The sequence below is a fragment of the Chlorocebus sabaeus genome, chromosome 1 (assembly GCF_047675955.1).
Source record: "Chlorocebus sabaeus isolate Y175 chromosome 1, mChlSab1.0.hap1, whole genome shotgun sequence".
Taxonomy (NCBI): Eukaryota; Metazoa; Chordata; class Mammalia; order Primates; family Cercopithecidae; genus Chlorocebus; species Chlorocebus sabaeus.
This window is the reverse complement of record NC_132904.1, coordinates 119,392,255-119,417,690: the sequence shown is the minus strand read 5'-3', so window position 1 is coordinate 119,417,690 and position 25,436 is coordinate 119,392,255. Positions and strand designations below refer to the sequence as shown.

At 44.7% G+C, this 25,436-nt stretch overlaps 1 non-coding gene across 1 annotated transcript; it reads right to left on the bottom strand.

Annotated features, from left to right (window-relative positions):
- Nucleotides 1-5,868: 5,868 nt before the first annotated feature.
- On the bottom strand, nucleotides 5,869-6,002 carry LOC119626632 (U8 small nucleolar RNA). Its single transcript, XR_005242792.1, has one exon. It is a non-coding gene; the product is annotated as a U8 small nucleolar RNA (small nucleolar RNA).
- Nucleotides 6,003-25,436: the final 19,434 nt, after the last annotated feature.

Sequence of the window (25,436 nt, the reverse complement as noted above, 5' to 3'; positions counted from 1 at the left end):
CGAAGGGGAGGCCTGGGGGAGAATGCATCAGCCTGGCTCCCAGCTCCTTTCGACTTGATCTCAGAGTAAAAGGATCTCAGAGTAAAAGGCCGTAAGATGGTAGGGACAGCTTAGAGGCTGGCTTAAGAAGTGCTTCTTAGAGTTCAGACAGCTACCGAAGATTTTCTGAGAATTGCCAATATGCTTCTCCAGATGGTCTGAAATGACCCTGTTTACCCTGAAAGTTGACTGAATCAAAAGATCTGATAGATCGGGTGGGGCTGCAGAGACGGTTGTGTCCGGCCTCCCGCAGGGTGTGATCTCTCAGACAGGCTCTAAGTGAGCCGTTCTGGTGATTGGGAGCCCACACATTCACAAGGCCACTCACATTATTAGGGAAAGGGTGGTGGTGGTGATAATTAATCTCCAAATCAATCCAGCACGTTTATTGGTTGCCTAGAATGGTGGTAGCAGAGCATCCAGGTTGAGAGGCTTGGCTTAGCTTTAAATTGACTTGGGTTTGAATTGCAGCTGTAGCCTTTCCCATCAGACTCCAAGCAGGTTATTCAAACTAAGTCTCAGTTTTTGCATAGATAAATGGGTATAACTGGTCCCACTTCATGATGTTATGATGAGGATTATGTGAGACATAGACAGCACTTAGCAAAATGCCTGGTTCATGGTAAGTGCTCAGTAACCGGTAACTCATAGTAATATGATCCTGGGTGCAACTTCCTTCCTTACCAGGACCCCCTCCCAGTGCTCAGCCCACTCCTCTGAGGAACCTGGACAAAGTAATCTAGCATAGCCCCCTTTCAACAAGTGCCACCTTTAGTTTTCCATTTCCCTCTCATCGCTTTCCATCCTTCTCCACCACCCCTCATCAAAAAATACTCTCTTCAATCGCTTGAATCTGGGAGGCGGAGGTTGCAGTGAGCTGGGATCGTGCCAGTGCACTCCAGCCTGGGTGACAGAGTAAGACTCCGTCTCAAAAATAAATAAATAAATAAAAACAAGATGCTCTCTTTCTTGAAGCTTCCCTTCCTAGACCAGTGACTTCTACTTAATCTGGTGGAATATTCCTTGCCAGTCTGCCAGCTGAATGCTACCATTCTCATCTCCCTACCCAGATAATGTAATTATTCTAATGGGAGCTTTCTGGGAAAACATGTGATACTCTTGAACCCCACTGGGGATCTTGTGAATTTTTCCTGTGTGTTCAATTGGTTAGAGGAATTTAGAAAGGAGGACACAGTGTGACCCCAGCCCTTGCAATCCTGTCTTGGTGCAGTAGAATTGACCTGGCCCTTTTTGTGGAGACAGGCCAACCCTGTCCAACAAAATATCCATGCCATAAGATATTCCCACCTCTTGCCAATCCATATTGTGATCTGGGTCATTTGTCAGATCAGTTAGATGACAGACAATACAGTGCAGGTATAAAAAGCAAATGATCTGAAGATAGAAATCCTGATTTTCAGGCCGGGCGCGTTGGCTCACGCCTGTAATCCCAGCACTTTGGGAGGCCAAGACGGGTGAATCACGAGGTCAGGAGATCGAGACCATCCTGGCTAACATGGTGAAACCCCGTCTCTACTAAAAATACAAAAATTAACCGGTCGCGGTGGTGGGCGCCTGTAGTCCCAGCTACACGGGAGGCTGAGGCAGGAGAATGGGTGAACCCGGGAGGCGGAGCTTGCAATGAGTGGAGATCACGCCACTGCACTGCAGCCTGGGCGACAGAGTGAGATTCTGTCCCAAAAAAAAAAGAAAGAAAGAAATCCTAAGATTCAAATGATGCCTCCGTACTTTCTATTATATATCTTAGACGACTTATTCAACCTTGCTATGAGAGCTTTTGTTTCCTGCAATTTGGAGTGATATAAATGGTTTCTTATAGGGTTGCTGTGATGATTCAAAGAGATCATGTAAGAAAAACACCCAGCACGGTACCTGACACATAGAAATTGTTCCATCGATGGTGTGTTCGTTGTACTAAAAGAGTGGTAGTCAGTGATGACGTGGCTCCCTTACTGGGACACCCTTTGCTTTTTTTGCCCCTGCCTTGCGAGTACCTGGTACTCTTTTTTGTGCCCATCCCTCAAAGTTCAGTTCATGCCAACATAGTCTTGAACCCGAATTAATCTGCACATAGCCTCATCAAAGCACTTCAGGTTACTGTATCTTCATCAGCAAAGCTGGGCCCAGAAGCCCTTAAGAACCTGGCAAAGTTCCTTCTGGCTGGCTTGGCACAGCAGGAAAACAGCAGTGTCCACTGCTTATTGCCTGCAAAGGCGGCAGACTCTGCCTTTCACAGTCCACGGCAGGCAGACATCACACACCCAGACAAGTTCCCAATTAACCACACACAATCAGTGTCTCTCAAAAGTGCATACATTACGCTCTGCCCAACTAATTAACTGCACAAAACATGCCAGGGTTAAAGGTGGGGCATGGGTTATCAAAAAGCCTTTGAGAACCAGACCAGATTCAGGCCTGAGAAGACTCAAAATTTCTGCTCTAGTTTACCACCAAGCTGAATGGGATCTTAACGCCACTCTCTGCAAGCAGGGGCACTGCTGGAGACTGTCTACCTCTCGAGGTTGTTAGAACTTGGGCAATCATAATGACCTATAGGAAACTGCTCTGAGAGGTATAACAACTACACAAATGCACACTAAAAGTCCTCCTGGCCTTTGCTGTGACTGTCGTTTTTCCTTCCTGTGGCAGGAAAGGTGGCCAGTCTTAAACAAACATGAGGTATGCATGTACCTTCCAAGGTGTGAGTTTTACACACATAATCTCATGAGATCCTAATGACCCCCTGTACCCATGAGGAAACTAAACCTCCTGAGATGGGCCCCCAAGGGAGTCACACAGATGGTGGCTGAGCCACAACTTGAATCCATGTTAATCTCACTTTAAAAATCTCAAGATTCATTCTCCTCCCTATCTCATGCAAAATAAAATTCTTCTTGCATAGCCCCTTTCAGAGAGTGCCACCCTTTAGTTTTCCATTTCCCTCTCATCCCTCTCCATCCTTCTTCTCCATCCCTCATCTTGCCCTCATTAAAAAATACTCTCTTCAATCGCTTGAACCTGGGAGGCAGAGGTTGCAGTGAGCCGGGATGGTGCCAATGCACTCCAGCCTGGGTGACAGAGTAAGACTCATCTCAAACAAAACAAAACAAAAAAACCTCTCTTCTCTGAAGCTTCCCTTCCTAGACCAGTGACTTCTATTTAATCTGATGGAATATTCTTTGCCAGTCTGCCAGCTGAATGCTGCCATTCTCCTCTCCCCACCAGGTAATATATTTATTTTAATGGGAGCTTTTTGGAAAAACATGTGATATTCTCCAACCCCACTGGGGATTATCCACTTGCTTCATCTCCACTGGGAGTTGCCCAGAGCAGCTATGCTGATGGACATGAGGGTGCTCACAAGAGTGACATCAGGAGGTTCCACTAGGTGACATTTCTTTAAGGAGTTACTACAGAACAGAGTAGAAGGTAGAGGGTACAGTAAGAAGTGGCTGGGAAATCCTGTGGGCAAAAACAGGATCAAATAAATTATCACGTGCAGTAGCCGGAGAACTAGCTTTACTTGGATACAACAGAGGGACCAGGGAAAACACAAGTCCCTTCTCTTGCAAAGCCTGCAATCTCTCCCTTCCCGGTTCTCTATTCAAAGCCTTCCTGGTCAGAGAGGCAGCTCTTGGGGCTATGAGTCACAGGTAGCTACTAAGAAGGGATGTTTCATCTACCTCTAGGTTCCAGGCAGGGAAGGGGTGGTGGACCGGGCCTCATCTGAGAGTTTTGTCATGGAATCACTTGGAAGAGGAGGTTGATGCCACATTATCACCCTCAGGAGTTATTTTCTAAGATTGCAGCAGGGATAATGACTAGGAGTTGCTGTGTTTCAGCACATGAAGTATGCCCAGCACTGAAGCTGCACCTCGCTTTGCATCTCTTCTGTCTGTCATACACACACATACATACACACAACTACAGAAATTGGGAGCAGGTGGACAGTGGTTCATTATTGCTAGACACCACAGAGAGAGACAAAAGTCCAGAAAAAATGACGTGATGCGTTATAAATTTAGCGAGACGCCGGTGCCTCTGCTTCCTGTCTGCCTGCTGTAGCGCTGCTCAACCCTCCTGGCCTCCTGTCTCACTCACACCTGCAGTCAGAAGCGAGGCCCTTCAAGAGTGAGGTTATTTAAGTCAGGAAGCATTAATCTGAAGAAATGCTTTGAAGCAAAGGCCTACATGTTCAAGTCCTCCCTCTTACTGGAGTTGCTGTCACCTTCAAGATTTGATTAAAAGTGGTTCAAAAATCTCCATCTCCTCTGCAGCGGAAAAGGTCCTCCTGACAGTATCACTGCAGTTTCTCAATCCCTACATCCTGCTTGTGCTGAATTCTTTCTCTCTCCTGCTCCCTCCTGAATTTGCTCTCACCTTTCCTAAACGAATCACCCCCACTCGACACCCCCACATCTTGTCATGTCTTCACTCGCTAATTGCTGCCACCTCCAGGCTCTGTGTTAAGCAGACATTTCTGAAGGGACGGGCAACAGAGAGAAGTAACACCATTCTGCTGCTCAGTAAACGACAGACTGAATAGTACGCATTCCAGTTTTTAAATTCCCCTTGAGCCATTTCTGCCACCGGAGGGGTTTTACTGACTTCCTTTCTCATTGGCTTAGTCACTAACTCCTCCCAATGCCTCTGGCCCTTTCCCCCTAACCTCTCTTCCTTTCCTAGCTAGGCAGATTGCCCCACCCCCTAAAATTCCTATACCTTTTTAGGCAGAGATTTAACTACCTCTTACCCATTGCCAGCCATGCCCTAAAGCTTAAGGGACGTCTTTTCACAATTCAGCAAGGCGTTTTGCTAAACCTGCGCGGTCTAATACTTTAAATTTAATGAAAATTAAATACAATTTAAAATTCAATTATCTGATCACCCTCGCCGTATTTCACGTGCTCAGTGGCCACCTATGGTTAGTGACCTCTGGGCTGGACAGTGTAGACAGCAGCGTTCTACTGGACAGCTAAATCCAGATTCATTTTCTCCCCTATGGGACTGTCACTGGCTATTCGACTGACACTTTTTCCTGCCTACTTCCTTAATGTGGATGGAGCCCTTATGCTGTGTAAGGCGCTTTTCCCGCGTTGTCGCCCGGCAGCAAGTAGGGAAGGGCTTCGTCAACCACGTGTGATGTGATCGTTCCATTAAACTTTAGGAGGGGTTTTCTTAGTCGCAAGGGTTCAGTCCCCAAAGGGGGTTCACTGAAAAGGAAGCTCAAAGACTGTTTTCCGGAGGACGGAAGGCACGCTTTGCTGGGATGGCTGGTAAGACCCAAACGCGTGTGGAGGGAGAGAGGGCTCCCTTGAGGGCAACCAGCAGTAAAAGGAGACAGGCGGCGAAAGAGCCCCGAATTCCTCCCACGCCACTCCTGCTCTAGGCTCTGCAGCGCAGCCAGCCAGGCCGCCGCCGCCCCTGCTGCCTGGGAGAGCGGCCGCTTGTGCAGGTGGGGCCGCCGCTGACCCGCTTCCCTCGGTGCCCGGGGGAGGCCGGGTTCGGCGACCGCGCCACCTGCTGGCCTCTTCCCTTGCTGCCGCCTGCCCCTGGGCCCCTCCGTCCCTGCCCGCGGCGCCACAGCACTGGGGAAGTCGTTAGATGCAGGTTCTTGGGCCTCACCCGAGGCTTACTGAACCAAAAACTCTCTCGGTGGGTCCTGGTAGTCGAGTCTGAACACGAGCCTCGAGTGATCCTGATGCACGCTAAAGCTTGGGCACCAATGGTTTGGGAGTCGACCCAAGTCCACCATTTATTCATTAAGTCAAGTTTTTCTTTTGTTTTGTTTTGTTTTGTTCAGAAAGAATCAGATAGGAGCAATCAGGGTGTTGTAAGTCCTGATTACACAGAGACGTTAGTCACATTTCATGCATCTCCAATCATCATGTTCTATCTGCCCTCCAAAAGGAGGAACAGGGAAGGGTTATCCCACCTGACAGTTCATTAAGCCAAATATTAATGAGTATCTTCTAAACAATATGGAAATACAGGAAGCAAAACAGACATGATCCCTCCCCCACTCCCTCCCCAACGCGCACACAGATAGAATGTAGAATGGCTTACTTTATGGTCACATCTCTGTGCAATAGGAAAGGGAAGCATTACAATCTCCCTTATTTTACAGACAGGAAACTGGCCTGGAATCAAACATGTGGTAAACTACTAGGTCAGGTCCAAAGCTTAGGGGCTTTTGTTCGTTTGTTTTTAAGACTGGCGGGAGCACCAATCTCAGGTCATCTGCATGTCAAATCAATCAATCAATGTCAAACCAGATCAATCTTCATGTCAAAGGCTGAACTTATTTACCAAACCACACACCACCACCTTTTCTAGATTGACTTGTGGTTTTAGAGTGGAGAAGATGGGAGAGGAGAAATCTCTCCAAATCAAGACAATTCCCTCTCCCTCCTACCAGACTGAAACTTCTTACACTGCCTTAAAATTGCTGGCATCATTCCTGAAAGCTAGCAAATAGGCTTCCTTTCCAATTATTATCCTACTATAACCCTTGCCTAGCTGTTCCCTCTCCACCCTTTCCAATGACGATATAGGACATTATGGTGCAGGCTGTGATGGGGCAGGCAGGGAAGGGTTAAACATATGGTGTGGGTGCTGCCCAAGGGGCACAGCTTTAGGGACTCACAGGAAGGTAGGAATTTCACTGGAACTGCCTACTTGGGGATTGAGATGGGAAGACAATGGAACCAAAGAGAAGCAGGAAAATGCTGAAGAGGAGAGATAGGAACAGAAGACAGACTTGGTCTCCTCTATCATTAATTTAGCAGCTTCGAGCACCAGATAGGCTGTTTGTTAACAGCACCCAGTGGCAGCACCTGTATGTGCAGGGCATTGGGTCAGGTCGCTGCCTTCAAGGGACATCTACTTTGCAGGCATGTAGAGGTGAATGACTTAAATATATGTGGTATTTCTGTGTTTAAAATTCCCTTGGCCATAAATATATATATATATATATATATATTTTTTTTTTTTTTTAGACAGAGTCTTATTTTGTCACCCAGGCTAGAATTCAGTGGTGCAGTCTCAGCTCACTGCAACCTCTGCCTCCCAAGATCAAGCAGTTCTTGTGCCTCAGCCTCCCAAGTAGCTGGGATTAGAGGCATGTGCAACCACATCCAGTGAATTTTTCTATTTTTAGTAGACAGGGTTTCACCACATTGGCCCGGCTGGTCTCAAACTCCTGGCCTCAAGTGATCTGCCTGCCTCAGCCTCCCAAAGTGCTGGTGTCACAGGATCCTTAGATTGTCACTTTTCCAGCCAGAAATCTCTGTGGCTGGTGGCATCTTTGCCTGAGTTTTGCTTGGGCCCACTGGGCTTGTTTCACCCACTCAGCCCCGCAAGCTGTGCTTGGCTCACATTACCAGCTTGGACCCCATGCCTACCAAGGGCAAGTCAGGTGCAGAACAGCAAAGCGTGTGTGAGCAAACACAGGGTCTGGCCACTGTGTACAGCCAGGCATGCCAGCTGCAGCAGGGTGAGCAGCTCCAGGAGCCAGCACAGGCACCAGCTCCACACAAGGCTGCAGCTGGACCAGGTGTACCACAAGCGGCTTCCACTGTGGGCACCAGGGAACATGGTGGCACCCAGAAGTTTGGAGATGCCAGGAACCACAGAGCCCCAAAGATGGCGTCACAGCCCTTGCTCAGAGAGCCCTTAGGTCTAGGGTCACCAAAGGGCAGCAGCTCTTCTCTCCTTCTCATCGCCTGCAATGTGGTGAACTGGGGTGGGGGAGAAGAAGGAGTGTGTCTCAGCCCTCTTTGTGTTACAGCTCTTTCAGTCCTGCAGTGTCCTGAGTTCTTGTCCTGCATCCAGGAAGAATGAGAAACACAGAAAACTAGAGGGTGAGCAAGGTGGAGAGGAGTTTCACTGAGTGACAGAACAGCTCTCAGGAGACCTGACGTGGGTAGCTCCTTTCTGCAGGCAGGTCATCCTGACCAGTCCAGGAGAACCTAAGTTGGTAGCTCCTTCCTATAGCTGGTAGTACCGATGTCTCTGTGTGTCTGGCTGAGTCTGGGGTTTTTACGAGCTTCAGAAGGGAGGAAGTGCGTGCTGACTAGTCCATGAGCAGCCATGGGCAGGCCAGAAAAACACCATAAATTCTCACTCTGTGCCATGAACTCCACCCAGACCTGACACTCCCACCCCCAGGCTTCAGGCCATCTGGATTTTGAGGGTGGGTCTTCACTGGGGACCTGACCCTTTCTGCCCAGGAGCCTGTCTGCCTCCTGCTGCCATCTACATGTCATCTGCAGCACCCAGACTGTTCATATCAACAGCTGCCTGCAGGCCTGTGCTGAGCCACCCTTAGCCCTTTCTTGGCCTCCTTCCCGTGCTCATCAGTGCCCAAAGTCTGGAGGGGGCTGAGGCAGCTGGGGGCTGGTGTGTCAGTGCCACCCTGAGTGTGCACACACCCAGACAGGTCCTGGGCTCAGCCACAACTTTGCTCCACTCCAGAGCAGGCTCCGAAAGCAGGGAGAGACCAGTCACCCAGAGCAGGCACTTCTAAGCCTGCGGAAGAAGGGGGGCTTCCCAGGTCCCTGAGAGCGCAGGAATCCCCGGGTCTGCAGCCACAGAGGGTGGGGCTCCCACCCTGCCAACTCGGAAGGAGGCGGGGCTTCCTCCCACCTGTTCCCAGCTCCACTGGCTCCATGGGGTGCACAGTTCTGGCTGTGTCTCCCACCTTGCAGTAGGTGTCTTCACAGCGGCTGCTCCAGACGGGCCGCTGCTGCCATCACTAGGATTACTGGCATGAGCCACCATGCCCGGCCCATAAAAATAAATTAACAAACAAATAGGAATATTTTTGTAGTAATAATGGTAACACTTATTGAGCCCCTAACTAAATGTTAGACAGCATTCCAGATAATGGAACTAGGGTAGCCAAGAAAATTACAACTACCTTGGAAAGTGCCATTTCTGGTCTTTAGCTTTGCAGGCCTGAGAATTGGATTTTACTAGTTCCCTCCTTGCTTATCTGATGCATACCTATCAGGTTCACAATAAAATATATTAACCAGGATGACATGTCAATTAACAGTCACATTTATTACTGCTGAGTGGTTGTTGGTCACATTTGTGAGACAGCACCTCCTCTTTCCTATGAAAATCTACAGGAGAAACCAACTTCAGTGACTTGGTGGGACAGGATCAAAGCAAGGTGCACTGGATGAGGGTATTGGAGCATGTTAAAAGGTTATATCACAGATGTCTGCTCATTTTCAGCACAGGAAACACATCTGAGATGGGTCAAAACGCGGTCACATGAAGGGCTCCCGAAAGGGAAGGGCTCAGGATACCCTCTGCCTGGGTCAGGGCTGGGACACACGAATGGACACGCACTCCCTTCCTGCCTCCTTGCATGATTTCAGAAAGGCTGCAATGCAGGTTGTCTGGTTTGAGCTTTAGCCTCAAGGTTCTTTGGTTCCCTTGGTTGTAGTTCTCCTGCTCTCCACTCCCCAGGATTATACTCATAACTACCTCTCAAGGTAGTTTCATCAGTAGACAGCTCATTCTCATCTATTCTGGGCTGACTTCAGGGCTGGGCACAGTGGCACATGGCTGTGGATAACCCCAGTGGGTAATCCCAGTGGATGCCTATAAATCACTTAGGGATGCCAAGGCAGGAGGGCCCCTTGAGACCAGGAGTTCAAAACCAGCCTGGGCAGCATAGCAACACTCTGTCTATACACACACACACACACACACACACAGGCACACACAAATGTGCCAGGTGTGGTGGCACACACCGTACACCTAGCTACTTGGGAAGCTCTGATGGAAAGATTACTTGAGCCCAGGAGTTCAAAGCTGCCGTGAGCTCTGATTGTACCACTGCACTCCAGCCTGGGCAACAGAGCGAGACCCTGTCTCAAAAAAAGCAGGTTACTCTATCAGGAAAATGGCCTTTTCCTAACCACATCCCCCAGGGCCCATGCTGCCCTCGACGCTGACTGCTACACAAGCCAGAACAGGCACCTGCACTCAACCCTGTTTTTAGCCTTTCAGTTCTCCCCATCCTTATCTTCCACTAACACAGACACTGAGAGAACTGGAACAGAATCCTCACGGAAGGAGCCTTTGAACCTTTTGCTTACTTCTCTGCCTTGCCTGAGAGCTGTGTCTTTCATATCCATCTTTGCGCTCCCAGATGGTAGAACAGTTCCTAATAATCATTAAAAATTAATAAATCAATATGTGTCTTTTGGATGAGTGGAAAGAGTTCTGGTCTGCAGATCAATACAGTTAAAGCGTAAAATTATTTTAATATAATCATGAACATACTTTGGGACATTTGACTAACAACTCGATTGCTTTGTTCTCCATTTTGCCAAATAAGAGAATCACCTCTCCTCCCTTCCAGCCTCAAAAGAACATTTTGAGGAAGGTGTACTTGATCACTGCCAGGGATTGTAATTCCATGAAGTATGTCACTGTTTCTCACCTTTTCTACCTGAAGGAAAGTAATAAAGCATAGACGCTTCTAGGCATTGAAAAATCTGTTTTCCGTTCCATCATGTCAGTCTGTGTTTTAAAACACAGGAAGAAGCATCTTGTCGCATCAAACTCCTGAGAATAGTGAGACTGTGTCTAAGTATTTGATGGCTCCTAAAAGTGCTATCGATAAAGTTGCACCATTATTTTGGCTAGTGATTGACTGCATGTGTGTGGTTTTAATACAGAGAAGGCATTATTTTAAAAATTTAGGAGTTAGGACTGAAAAACAGGTATGCAATGGAATGGTTGTTTCTATTCTAGAATTTGGTGATTCATAGCTCTTGGTCAAGGAAGCCTTGGGACTCAATGAGATTATGGGTTTTCCAGTGAGCACTGAGTCATACCTCATGATATCAGGCCCCAGATGAACAGTGTGGGGACTCTGGTCACTGCGCTTCTTTGCTGGTGGTCAAGCCACCCGCAGGGCATTGCGTCCTGTGGGAGACTGACTCTGGTCAACACTGTATTTTGCAGAAGATGATCCTGGCTCTTCTTGGTTCTCATTTAAGGCTCTGTGTGTGCTCTACCCTTGGCCAGCGGTACATATACACTTTCTTCCTTCACACTAAAAGTCGAGGTTCTTAAAGGCTAACAATACAATCATTTCTCCAGATTTTCAAAGGACAGACATAATAGGCAAAAATCCATTTTGAAGCCTGGGGCACAAGTGAATAGCAGCAATAGAGTAAGGATAGTTTATCATCACTAATCTTCTGCTCAAAATATTTCTTCCTATCTCCCCTGATCATCTTCTCCCTTTCCACCTCTCTCCCCTGCCTTCATTTTTCCTGCTCTTCTTATCCTCCTTGACTAAAATACATATTTGAAATGGCTTTTGTGTTAATACATTTTTTTAATTAAGATTGTAAAATCTTGCTGGGCATGGTGACTCACACCTGTAAGCCCAGCACTTTGGGAGGCTGAGGCGGGTGGATCACCTGAGGTCAAGAGTTCTAGACCAGCCTGGACAACATGATGAAACCTCATCTCTACCAAAAATACAAAAAAATTAACTGGGCGTGGTGGTGGGTGCCCGTACTCTCAGCTACTCAGGAGGCGGAGGCAGAAGAATCGCTTGAACCTAGAGGGCAGAGGTTGCAGTGAGCTGAGATCACGCCACTGCACTCCAGCCTGGGCAACAAGAGTAAAACTCTATCGCAAAAGAAAAAAAAAAAAGATTGTAAAATCTCATTTGTTAATTTTAAAAGCAGTAGAGTTGAACATTTTGCACTGCCTAAAGAAGAAAAAACAAGCTGTTTCTATATTTATTTGTATGTGGGAAGGGTGAAGCGTGGGGCAAGAGGCAATAGTGTGGAAAGAAAAATAATCTATCCTTGACACTAGGCTAAACTTTTCTATGTGACTTCTGAGTTTTTCCTAATTTGGTGCCACTATGTAAGCAGCCATATTTCCAACTCCTCCAGCATGGACCCTGGTCTGTAGCCAGGACAGTCTCCCTAAGGTCCTTGCTCCTGTCTCTGTGGCCTAAGGATACACAGTGTGTTCTAACACCAGTGTGGCCAGTTCTAACACCAGTGTGGCCACTTAGTAGGTGTGACAGATCATTCCGTCTCTCTGAGCTTCAGTTTTCTCATTCACAGCTTCATGCCTGACATGCCTAACTGACAGTCAACAAGAGAACACAATGATAAAGTTGTGGAGACGTGAGTGTTCTGAGAAATATGAAGTTTTGTGTGAATGGTCAGTGCCCTTTTCCCAATCTCCAAAATGAGTTTCCTTGTTTTCCTGGTCAACCAGGTCCAATTTATCTTTCAATGATCACTGTCAATCCCCACTTGTTTTCTCTTTTTTTTTTTGAGACGAAGTCTTGCCCAGTCACCCAGGCCGGAGTGCAATGGCTAGATCTCGGCTCACTACAAACTCCCAGGCTCAAGCAATTCCTCTGCCTCAGCCTCCCGAGTAACTGGGACTACAGGCGCCCACCACCACGCCTGGCTAATTTTTGTATTTTTAGTAGAGATGAGGTTTCACCATGTTGTTCAGGCTGGTCTTGAACTCCTGACCTCAGATGATCCACCTGCCTCAGCCTCCCAAAGTGCTGGGATTACAGGCATGAACCACCGCACCCAGCAAAATTAAACACATATAAAAGCAGAGAGAGTAGCATAAAGAATGTCCAGATACCCATCACCCAGCTTCGGTGATTATCAACATGTGGACAACCCTTCTCATTTATACTCCCACTTGCCCCCTGATTATTTGGAAGAAAATCCTAATTCCTAGATTTTTAAAAAGTCTTCAAAATATTTAAAATAAATAAGTAAATAATGACCACAACACTATAACATGCCTTTAAAAATAAACAGTGACTCAATATCAAATAACTGGCCAAATTTATTGGCCAGGCATGGTGGCTCACGCCTGTAATCCCAGCACTTTGGGAGGCTGAGAAGGGTGGATCACCTGAGATCAGGAGTTCGAGACCAGCCTGGCCAACATGGCAAAACCCTGTCTCTATTTAAAATGCAAAAAATTAGCCGGGAGTAGTGGCAGGCACCTGTAATCCCAGCTACTTGGGAGGCTGAGGCAGGCGAATTGCTTGAATCCAGAAAGCGAAGGTTGCCTTGAGCCGAGATCACACCATTGCACTCCAGCCTGGGCAACAGAACGAGACTTTGTCTAAAAGAAAAAAAAGAAATCAAATTCAGTCTCTTGATATGACACACACACATACACACACACACGCACACACACAGAGTCATGCGCTGCATAAAATAATGAACCGCATAAACAAATAATGGTGATCCCCTAAGATTATAACGAAACTGAAAATTTTCTATTGCTTAGTGGCATCACAGCCCTCATAACATTATAGCACAACACATTACCCACGTGTTTGTGGTGTTGCTGGTGTAAACCTACTGCACTGCCAGGCATATAAAAGTATACCACATACCATTATGTACAGTACGTAATACTTGATAATGATAATAAATGACTATATTACTGGTTTACGTATTTACTATGCTACACTTTTTTTCATTATTTTAGTGTATACTCCTTCTACTTCAAAAAAAAAAAAAGCTAACTGTGAAACAGTCTCATTCAGGGCTTTCAGGAGGTTTCCAGAAGAAGGCATTGTTATCCTAGGAGAGGGCAGCTCCATGCATGTTATTGTCCCTAAAGACCTTCCAGTGGGTCAAGATGTGGAAGTGGAAGACAGTGATATTGATGATCTTGGCTCTGTGTAGGCCTAGGCTAATGTGCATGTTTGTGTCTTAGTTTTTAACAAAAGAGTTTAAAAAGAAAAAAAAGTTAAATTGAAAAAAGCTTTATAGAATTAAGATATAGAGAAAAATATTTTTGTACAGCTGTACAATATGTTTGTAATTTAAACTAAGTCTTATTACCTAAGAGTCGAAATGTCTTTTAAGTATTTTTTTTTCTTTGAGACAGAGTTTCCCTCTTGTTGCCCAGGCTGAAGTGCAATGGCACAATCTTGGCTCACTGCAACCTCTGGCTCCCAGGTTCAAGTGATTCTCCTGCCTCAGCCTCCCAAGTAGCTGAGATTACAGTAAAAATTAAAAAGTGACAATGTTACAGTAATGGACTGGCACAGTGGCTCACACCTGTAATCCCAACACTTTGAGAGACTGAAGTGGGAGGATCACTTGAGGCTCGAAGTTCGAGACCAGCCTGGGCAACACAGCGAGACTCCATCTCTACAAAAAAAAAAAAAAAAAAAAAAGTTAGCTGGGCATGGTGGTATGCACCTGTAGTCCTGGCTACTTGGGAGGCTGAGATGAAAGAATTGCTTGAGCCTGGGAGGTTGAAACTGTAGTGAACTGTGATTGTGCCACTGCACGCCAGCATGGGTGACAGAGTGAGATCCTGTCTCAAAAAAAAAAAAGTTACAGTAAGCTAAGCTTAATTTATTATTAAAGCAAGAAAAGTGTTGTTTTAAACATAAATGTAGTGTAGTCCACGTGCACATCGCTCATCACGTCTACGATGGTGTGTGGTAATGTCCCAGGCCTTCACATTCACTCATCACCCGCTCACTGACTCACCCGGAGCAACTTCCAGTTCTGCAAGGTCCAGTCAGGCGGAGCTATACAGGTGTTCCTTATTAAAAATCTTTCATACCTTATTTTTGCTGTACCTTTTGCGGCTTGTTAATGTTAACAGATACACAATTGAGACACATATTTGTATTTAGATATACAAATGCTTACCATCCTGTTACAGTTGCATACAGTGTTCAGTACAGTAACATGCTGTACAGGTTTATAGCCCAGGAATAACAAGCTATATATCATATAGCCCAGGTGTGTCAGAGGTTGTGAGATCTAGATTTGTGTAAGTACACACTGTGACGTTCACACAGGATGAAATCGCCTAACCACATATTTCTCAGAACGTATCTCTGTTGTTAAGCCATTAATGACTGTTATTTATTCATTATATATGTGTATATACCTATGCATATATATACACATATATGTGTGTGTATCTATATAGTGCACATATATATGTTGTATTTATATATTGTTGTATTTATATATTTATAAATAAGTTGGTTTATATGAATTGAGTCAAGCAAGTTTCACCCATTGTTTTTGGTGGATACGTCTTTCCAGTATCTTTTTTTTTTTTTTAAAGACAGAGTCTCGCTTTGTTGCCCAGGCTGGAGTGCAATGGTAGGATCTTAGCTCACTGCAACTCTGCCTCCCAGGTTCAAGCGACTTTTACAGCTCAGCATCCTGAGTAGCTGGAACTATAGGCACGCACCACCCTGCCTGGCTAATTTTTGTATTTTTAGTAGAGACAGGGTTTCACCATGTTGGCAGGGCTAGTCTTGAACTCTTGGCCTCAAGTGATCCGCCTGCCTCGGCATCCCAAAGTGCTAGGATTACAGGGGTGAGCCATGGCAACTGGCTTCTAATATCTTGTTATTTGTGTCATCTGTATCTCTATTGTTTTCTTGCAGTTTATTTGTTGAAGAAGTTGACGCTAAGGGTTCTGTATAATCTATCACATTTTAGAGTGGGCTGACTATATGCCTGTGCTGTTTTTTTAATATTTTTCTCCTTCCCCTGTATTTCCTATAAACTGCAATTGGAGCCTGAGGCTAGATCTTGTTCAAGTTTGATTTTTTGGTGAGGCTATTTTGCAGAGTAGTTGAGTACTTCCTGTCACTTCACAGGCGGAGATATAAGACACAAGGCATTTCTATTTGTGTGACATGACTTCCATCAGTGGATTCAGAATGTGCCAGTGAAATCCTTTACATGTGGAACTCCCTGCAGCCTCTTGCCTAATGGTTTTAGCAGCCATCCATGACTATGGTGGGTTTTTTTTAACACGTCTACCTAGCTAGATCAGACCGTATTTCCCAGAGTTCCCTTTTCCCATACGTTTCTGGCTAAGATGAGCCATGAGGGAGATTCTTGGGAGCTTCGGAAGATGGAAGTGAGGCAGTAGCCATTTGGTAGGTCACACATGTGGGGCGCATCTGCTGGCCCCTCTGGTGGGCACGAGGCACAGCTGGCCTGCAGCTCCCTCACCTTCCCCTGCATACTCTTTCAGCTTCTCCCCAGCTTGGGCTAGTGTGCATGCTCAGCCCAATTCAAAGAGCCCTGCCTTCTGCAGGACACGCAGACCATCAACGTCAGAGAACTGACACAGCTCTCAGTCCATCTTCGTGAATTCCCGCTTGTTTTGCTCTCCGCAGTTTACATCCTTCCCCCCGTTCCAGCTGCCTGCCCTGTGGACTTCAAGTTCTAGCCTCAAATTGGATGTTTTTTTATTAGGGGTTGCAAAATGGTGACATTCTAGTTGTAATATTCCTTCTGCATTAATTAGCTGACATTTCTGAGTTGCAGTCTAAACAGGAAAAGCAAAATGAATACTTACTTCTTTCCCTTCAGTTTTCTCCTTTATCAGTTTTCACAATGAGTGGGTTCCTTAGCATTTTACAAAGGTGTTCACTTAGTTTTATTTATTTGCACTTTTTTTTAGCATTATGAACTTGCAGATTTTAATATATTTGGTGTGGCATTGCAGTTGTTATTACTATTATCATTATTGTTGCCATTAGGTTAAAATTGTCCCATCTTTGACCAGTGGGAGAACACTGAAGTGGGCACCTGGATCTTTTTGATGCAATGCTTACGGTCTCTGATAGCTCCATGCCTTCTAGTATAATAGAATGTTCCAGGCCCCCTTCCATGTTTCCTGTCCCAGTCTTGAAATACTCATTTATCCAAGGAGGCATGGCTTTCTTGAGTTAGAAATTATATTTAGAGAATACAATCTGAAGATAAGGTTATTATTTTGGGGTTAGTCATGGCTTGCAGGCCTTTTCAGTGAGCAGAGCAAGGAAATATGTTCATTTTTAAACAAAATACATCCTAAGTTCTTATTAATTTTTTAAATCAAATTTAAGATTACAGGATTTTCCACTTGACTCATTCAATTTTATATTTATATCTCTCCTCTTCTACTGAAAGACGTGGTTCCTAAATGCGTTACCATAATTATATATTTGAGATAGACACATATATATGTGTGTATGTATGTATACATATGTGTATATGTAGTTTCAGAATAATGCCAATATAGTAATATATTAATACATATATACGTGTACTGTAGTACTTATATAGTATTACTGTATAGAACACAATAGATGTATATTCTGAAACATATATATATGCTATGGTTTTGATATAGTTCATTTGTCTCCACCAAATCTCATGCTGAAATTTGATTCCAATGTGGGAATGTTGGAGGTGGGGCCTGGTGGGAGTTGTGTGGGTCATGGAGGTGGGCCCCTCATGAATAGATTAATGCCTTCCCTCAGGGATGAGTGAGTTCTCTCTCTATGAGTTCTCCTGAGAGTTGATTTAACAAAAAAAAAAAAAAAAAAGCCTTGCTGGGTGCCGGGTAATCCCAGCATTTTGGGAGGCTGAGGCAGGCAGATCACCTGAGGTCAGGAGTTCAAGATCAGCCTGGTCAACATGGTGAAACCTCGCCTCCACTAAAAACACAAAAATTAGCAGGGCTTGGTGGCATGCACCTGTAATCCCAGCTACTCAGGAGGCTGAGGCAGGAGAATCGCTTGAACCCAGGAGATGGAGGTTGCAGTGAGCTGAGATCGTGCCACTGCACTCCAGCCTGGGAGACAGAATGAGATTCTGTCTCCAAAAAAAATAAAAATAAAAATAAATAAAAAGAGCCTGGTACCTCCCCCACCCCTTGCTTCCTGCCTTGCATGTGATCTCTGCACACACCAACTCCTCTTCACCTTCTGCCATGACTGGAAGCAGCCTGAGGCCAGGCCAACTCCCCTTCACCTTCCACCATGACTGGAAGCAGCCTGAAGCCAGGCCAACTCCCCTTCACCTTCCACCATGACTGGAAGCAGCCTGAGGCCAGGCCAACACTCCTTCACCTTCCACCATGACTGGAAGCAGCCTGAGGCCCTCACCACATGCAGCTGCCAAGTCATGAAATTTTCAACCATCAGAATCGTGAGCCAAATTAACCTATTTTCTTCATAAATTACCCAGCCTCAGGTATTCCTTTACAGCAACTCAAAATGGACTAAGACAATATACTTAATAGTTTCATAATAATAATAGTAGTAGTAGTGATATTATTATTACTGAGAACAGTTTAAGATTTATTTACAACCCTATTTATCCTTTGGATATATTCCTCTAAGATTGTACAGTCCAATTCCTCTGTTTTAAAAGCAATTAAAATTCACCTCACTCCTGTCAAGATAGCTACCATTAAAAAAAAAAAAAAAGCAAGTGTTGGCAGGATGTGTAGAAATCAGAACCCCTGCATAGTGCTTGTGGGAATTTAGGGAGTGCAAAATGGTGCAGTCTCTATCGAAAACAGTGTGGAGGTTTCTCAAACAATTAAAAATAGAACTACCATATCATCCAGCAATCTCACTTCTGGATATTTCTCAAAAAAATTGAAATCAGGATCTTGAAGAGATATTAGCACTTCCATGTTGATTGAAACACTATTCACAATAGCGAAGATGCAGAAACAACGTAAATATCCATTGACAGATGAATGGGAAACCAAAATATGGTCTATATGTGCAATGGAATAATATTTGGCCTTAAGAAAAGAAGGAAATCCAGGGCCGGGTGCAGTGGCTCCCGCCTGTAATCCCAGCACTTTGGGAGGCCTGGGCAACATGGTGAAACCCCAGATCTACTAAAAATGCAAAAAGTAGCTGGGTGTGGTGGTGCACACCTGTAGTCTCAGCTACTCGGGAAGCTGAGGCACGAGAATCGCTTGAACCCAGGAGGTGGAGGATTCAGTGAGCAGAGATCGCCCCACTGCACTGCAGCCTGGGCAACAGAGGGAGACTCCATCTCAAAAAAAAAACCCAAAAAACAGAAAACACACACACACACAGAAGGAAATCCTGCAATGGGGGACAACACTAATGATCCTTGAGAACATTATGCTGAATGAAATCAGCTGGTCACAGAAGGACACATACTACATGATTCCACTTACATAAGGTATCTAAAACAGTGAAATTCATAGAATCCAAGAATGGAATGATGGCTACTAGAGGCTGAGGAAAGGGGAAAATGGGGAGTTACAATCAACTGGCATAAAGTTTCAGTCAAGCAAGATGAATAAACTCCAGAGAGCTGCTGTCCAGCATCGTACATACAGCCAGCAATGCTGTGTTACACATTAAAATGTGTTCAGCATGCAGATCTCATGTTAAGAATTCTTACCATAATAAAATAAATGAAAATAAAGTCATTGAACTTATTTCTTTCTCTATATTTAAACAATCAACCTGAAATATGCTTAGGTTTATTGCTTTTGTTTTGTTTTCGCTGTTTAGGGACTGCAGTTTCTTGTTCAATTTTATTTAACTTGCTTTTATAATTATATAAATCATTAGTATGGTTCCAAACTCAAGTATATAAAACTAAGTTTTACAGGGATATAAAATATGTCCACAAATTATTTAACACACCCTTAAAAAGGCGAAGCCTGATTCCACTCCCTTTGAGTGTGGGCTAGACTCAGTATCTTTTTGGTTTTGTTTTATTTTTTTAAATAGAGGCAAGGTCTTGCCATGTTGCCCAAGCTGGTCTTGAACTCCTGGGCTCACGCAATCCTCCTGCCTCAGCCTCCCAGAGTGCCGGGATTACAGCCACCCCACGTTCACTATCTTGCTTCTAACAAATAAGATGCAAGTGACAGTATGTGACTTCCAAGACTAGGTCATAAAAGGCATTTCAGCTTTCCCTGCTTTTTTAGGATACCTTGTTACAGAAGCAGCCAGCTGCCATATCATGAGGATGCTCAAGCAGCTCTGTGGGGAGAGAGGTCCATGTGGTAAGGAACTGAGGCCTCCTGCCAACAAGGAAGCAACTCAGGTGAGTGACCAATTATGCAAGTGGGTTCTTTAGCCCCGGTCAAACCTTTAGATGACTGAGACTCAGACCAATGTCTTGCCCACAATCTCATGAAATGCCCTGAGACAGAACCACTCAGCTAAGCAGCTCCTGGAGTCCCGACCCACAAAATTTATGTGAGATGCTACTATTGTTATTTTAAGCCACTACATTTTTTGACTAATCTATTTTGTGGCAATAGTTAACAAATACAGGTACAGTCAGACACGTGTAGCTTACGTTCCTGCCTCCTCCATCCCCCCAAAGGTAACCAATTTTTTACTTGCAAGGTTGTCCTTCCCCTGCTTTTTACTTTAAATATAAACAAATATGTAAATATTTCCATTATCCACCCTTTCTTAGACAAAAGAATACCTTATGTTCGCTCTTCTGAGACTTGCAGTTTTCAATTAACAATATTTACTGGAAATCATTTCCAAGCAAAATGTAGAGCTGGTCTGCATTCTTTTCAAGAGTTGCTTAGTATTCCGTTCTGTGGATGAGCCACAGATTATCCAACCATCCCCTATTTGTGTTGTGCAATGCTAGGCTTTAGAATTGCAAATAGTGCTGCAATGCATATGTTTTTTCACGGTTTTCCCAGTCTATCTTCAGAATAGGTTCTTATGTCCACTCCTTTTTGAATTGTTTCCTATTGCCTAGGCTGTCATGAATCTCGTTTCCCCTTTCTTACTTCAGAGTCTATTTCAGAGAAGGTAGGACTTATTTGCCTTTATTTTGTATTATTCTGAGTTTCCCACGTGTACCTTAGTTCTGTACTTATGAGATTGTGCCGTGGTTGCCCGTTTAAAGCAGCTATAGCTCTGACCTACTGCTGTCAGGATATTAGGTTTAATGCTGAGCTTGTGGGGATTAAAAAATATCTAAACTAGAAAAGGAGGGGGTGGCAAGCAGAGGGGATAATAATAAGCCAAAATTTTTCAGCAGGTATGCCAAACATGAAACAACTCTTCTTGCAAAAGAGAGAAAAACGTAATTCTCTCCACCCCTCTCAGGTTGACAAGAAAGACAATGCTGCTGTCAGCCAAAATCTAAGATATGGAATAAAGGGTACTCAGGTTAGAGAGAGAATTCATTCCTAGGTTAGCCAGCAAAGCAGGCAGCAAACATCTTGCCAAGCACATTGGCTGGAAGTATAGCCTTTGCAGAGAAAGATTATATTTAAAGCAGTGTTGCTATGAGGTCACTACATATTATGCTACTGGTAAAGAATACTGACAAGCACATGGTAGCAATAGATCCTCAGAAAACCCCTGCTCACTGATTAGCTTCAAATTTTCATCACAATTATATTCTTATCCTGGCCTTTCTCTTCTGTTTTCAGGTGAATTAAACGTCAGTGCATATGAGCCTTTATTTTTACAGTAGACGAAATCCTTATAAAGTTGCATATAAATCTACTTTTTATTATCAATGATAAAGTTTTTTTTTTTTCTCCTCTGAAACATGGTCTCAGCTGTGTCACCCAGGCTGGAGTGCAGCGGTGTTACCATAGCTCAGTGCAGCCTCAACTTCCCGGGCTCAAGCAATCCTTCCAAGAACCTGGACTACAGGTGTGCACCGCCACACCCAGCTAATTTTTCTAGTTTTTGTAGAGACAGGGTCTCACTATGTTGCCAGGGCTGGTCTCAAACTCCTGGCCTCAAGCAATCCTCCCACCTTGGCCTCCCAAAATGCTAGGATAACAGGCATAAACCTCTGCTCCTGGCCAACAATCTACTTTTATACACACAATGTGCAAGTCACTGAAGATGCAAGTGCGTGCCCGTAATAGACACAATTTCTGAATTTTAGAAATTGATTATTTAGTTGGGGAAATCAGGTACAAACCCAAACATGAAAGAAATCACTAAAGGATTTGAGTAAGGAGCTCACTTGGGGTGCCACCTGCTGGAAATATCATTCAGAGGCTGGAAGAGCAAGTTGAACCCAGGATTTTGATGATAGATAAATGGAGAAAAGGAAGGAAGGTTTTTGGCAGGAGTGGTGTGAGCTAAATTGGGAAACTGGTAATTTGCCATATTGTTAGATTAACTGCGATGAGAGAGGGGAGTATATCCCATCTGAAAAGAAGAGTTTTCAGCTGGAGAGGAAGAGGCTGGCATGGGAGGAAGAGGGAACGGCAGGAGTGTGTAAGGTTGGAGGCAGGCAAGCTGAATCAATGTCTGTAAATAGAATGGCATTTTTCACACTTCAGATTGGGAGTCCAATGACAACTGATCACTTCAGAGCAGTTTCATCTTCATTTCTAATTAAAGTTTAATTCTACTTCAGCCTCAAGTGTCTGTCACCATTCAACTTCAGTACCTACGTATAAATACAGAGTTGGCTTTCTATTCTTGTTAATCCTTTTTAGAAAAGTGAGGAAATGCTTAAAAGATAAACTAATGGCTGGTTAATTGGTTTCTGGCAAATTTCAGTCTTGCATTAGTAGGATTGCTCCAAGTGGGGCACGCCTGTATTTCCTCTGTATTTCCTCTGTATTTCCTGTGTGTGTGTGTAAGTTATTCTAAGGAGCTCTAGGGTTTTTGTTTGTTTGTTTTTTGTTTTTTTTAACTTTCCTTCACAATCGGGAAACATCCCCAGCCCCAAGAAACTGGAGAATACCTGTAACTGCGATGCGGCTCTCTGTAATAGGCTGGCGAAAGACAGCTCCCTTTTGCCCCGGGTTGCTTTTTATTTCTTTTCAGGAATGTGGGAGGGATGGAAACATCAGGGAGAAAAAACTTTTCCTCTACCCTTATGTTCAGTAACTAGAGGCCTGCAAATTGAACAACAGATTAACAGGAGAAAAGGCACACAATGTTTACTAATATTTACAGGTATGGGAGTTACTAGAAAAGAAATGAAGCTGAAAGTAGTTAGAAGCCAGGCGCTATGGCTTGTGCCTGTAGTCCCAGCTACTCTGTAGGCTGAGTGGAAGGACCTCTTGAACCGAGGAGTTCAAGTCCAGAAAGAAAGGAGACAGAGAGAGAGAAGAAAGGAAAGAAGGAAAGGAAGGAAGGAAGGAAGGAAGGAAGGAAGGAAGGAAGGAAGGAAGGAAGGAAGGAAGGAAAGAAAAGAAATAGAGAAAGAGAGGAAGGAGGGAGGGAGGGAAAGAGTGATTAGATTCTGGGGCTTATATACCATTTTAAACAAAGAAAAGGAAGTTTGAGTTTCAAGGGATGTGAAATCATGAGTAAGTGACTAAGAATATGTGGGAGAACTAATGGAAGATGAGAGTTATTTTAGTAAAGTTTTTGTATGCAGACTTCTCTCAATGCCGACTCTCCATCTCTGTGATAAGAGTCACTCTCCTCTTCCTGGTGCCAGGAGAAGGGGACACCATCATTAGGGAAATTTATGCCACCTTCTCAAAGATAAATTTACGCCCTGCTCTTAGATGGATAGGAGAAGGGCAGGAAACTCTTGTGCATCTGTTGATTCTCAATTGCCTTTGGCTCAAAATAACCCTCCAAAAGTGGCATATTTGGGGGTGGCATATCCTGATCCTCTTCAGAAACTAACATGTATTGCATACCTTTTTCAAGAGCTGGGTTTTTTTTTTTTTTTTTTTCATGCACCACCTCATTTTATTATTACAGCAATCCAAGGAGTTGTATTAGTCCCAATTTACAGGTAAAGAAAACGGAGACCCACAGAAGTGAAATAGCTTGCTTAAGATAACAAGCGAAGGCCAGGCACGGTGGCTCACGTCTATAATCCAAGCACTTTGGGAGGGCGAAGTGGGCAGATCACAAGGTCAGGAGTTTGAGACCAGCCTGGCCAACATGATGAACCCCATCTCTACTGAAAATACAAAAATTAGCCAGGCGTGGTGGCGCAAGCCTGTACTCCCAGATATTTGGGAGGCTGGGCAAGAGAATTGCTTGAACTTGGGAGGCGGAGGTTGCGGTGAGCCAAGATCGTGCCATAGCACTCCAGCCTGGCCGACAGAGCAAGACTCCATCTTGAAGGGGGGAAAAGATTACAAGCAAATAGGAGGCAAGGCCAGCAACAAACACACTTCAGCCTGATTTTAAAACCGAAGTTCTTTCCTCCATCCCACAGCACCATTCTCCCCTTGGAGGGGGAGTTGTAGATTTGCAGGCAGGAAGAGAGAGACCACAATGTTTGAAGACAGAGGGAGTGATAAATAAATGTTACCTACTAGTCAGGGGAAGAATGATGACATAGTGCTGTTACAGCTCAGCTCTGCACTGCCCTTCAGTTGCAAAGGTTGGTTGTTGCTGGGAGATGAGGGTTTTCCCCGCATGGGGTTATTTGTTGTAGAGAATTTGTGAACCATATCACTAAATCACAATTGCTGCTCATGCTGTGAAGTTTTGCTGCCTGGAATGAGCCCATGCCCTCAACTCCTTCTTCAAGACTCTGCGCAGACATCCACTCTCCTCTGAATCCTCTCTTGGTGCTTTTCACATGGAGTCTCCTCCGTCTACCTGCAACATTTGGGAAAGGATTCAGGTGTCAATTCTAAAAAATAAACCATCTTACCAATCACAAACCTGTGTAGCCTCCCGAGCCCTCTGCTGAAGATTCCTGACCTTTTCTTGGTGGTTTACTTTTCGACAAACTGAGTAAGTCCGACATGGATGAATGTCTGAAAGTCCTTCCCCTTCTCTATTCTTTTCTCTATTTCTCTTCTCTATACCCCCACGTTCTTCCTTGTCTTGACCACCTTTCTGTTTTCTCTGCCAAGACCCCAACTCTGTCCTAGAAGCTAAAAGTGAGTCTCATGAAGTCAAACGTCCTTACCGTGCTGGGGTAGTGGCAGTGTGGCTGTAGTGGTCTCTGTGCCTGCTCTCGGTAGGGCAGCCTCTACAATGGTGCCTGCCCAGCTGGAGGCCCTTGGTAAGGATGCGCTGAATGATAAACCCAGGGACTATCCCTGGGGCCATTCATATTCTCTAGATTGGAAAATGCGCTAGACTTATCACGATCTCTTACTGTTTTGTGTTTGGGTTTTTTTGTTGTTCTTCTTGTTACTCACAATATTTCTGACCTCTTAAGACACCTTTAAAATTTCATTGCAGAGGGCATGTATAGTTTTGCTCACACAATGGCATTTACTGCCCCTTTGTGTTTTCACAATGTTCAGGTTTTCTTCAGGGAACAGGGAACCTACGTACTCCAGTCTCAGCCCATGGGCTTTGGCCAGAGCTTTGTTAAAGAACAATATTCCCTTGGCTGGAGCCCTTACCACGCACTGCTCACCCACGTGTTAGCCTGGAAGCCCTCTTCCATGCCAGTTCTTTCTTTTCTTTTCTTTTCTTTTTAAGTTTTGGGATATCTGTGGAGAACGTGCAGGTTTGTTACACAGGTATACATGTGCCATGGTGGTTTGCTGCACCCATCAACCCGTCATCTAGGTTTTAAGCCCCACATGCATTAGGTATTTGTCCTAATGCTCTCCCTTCCCTTGCCCCC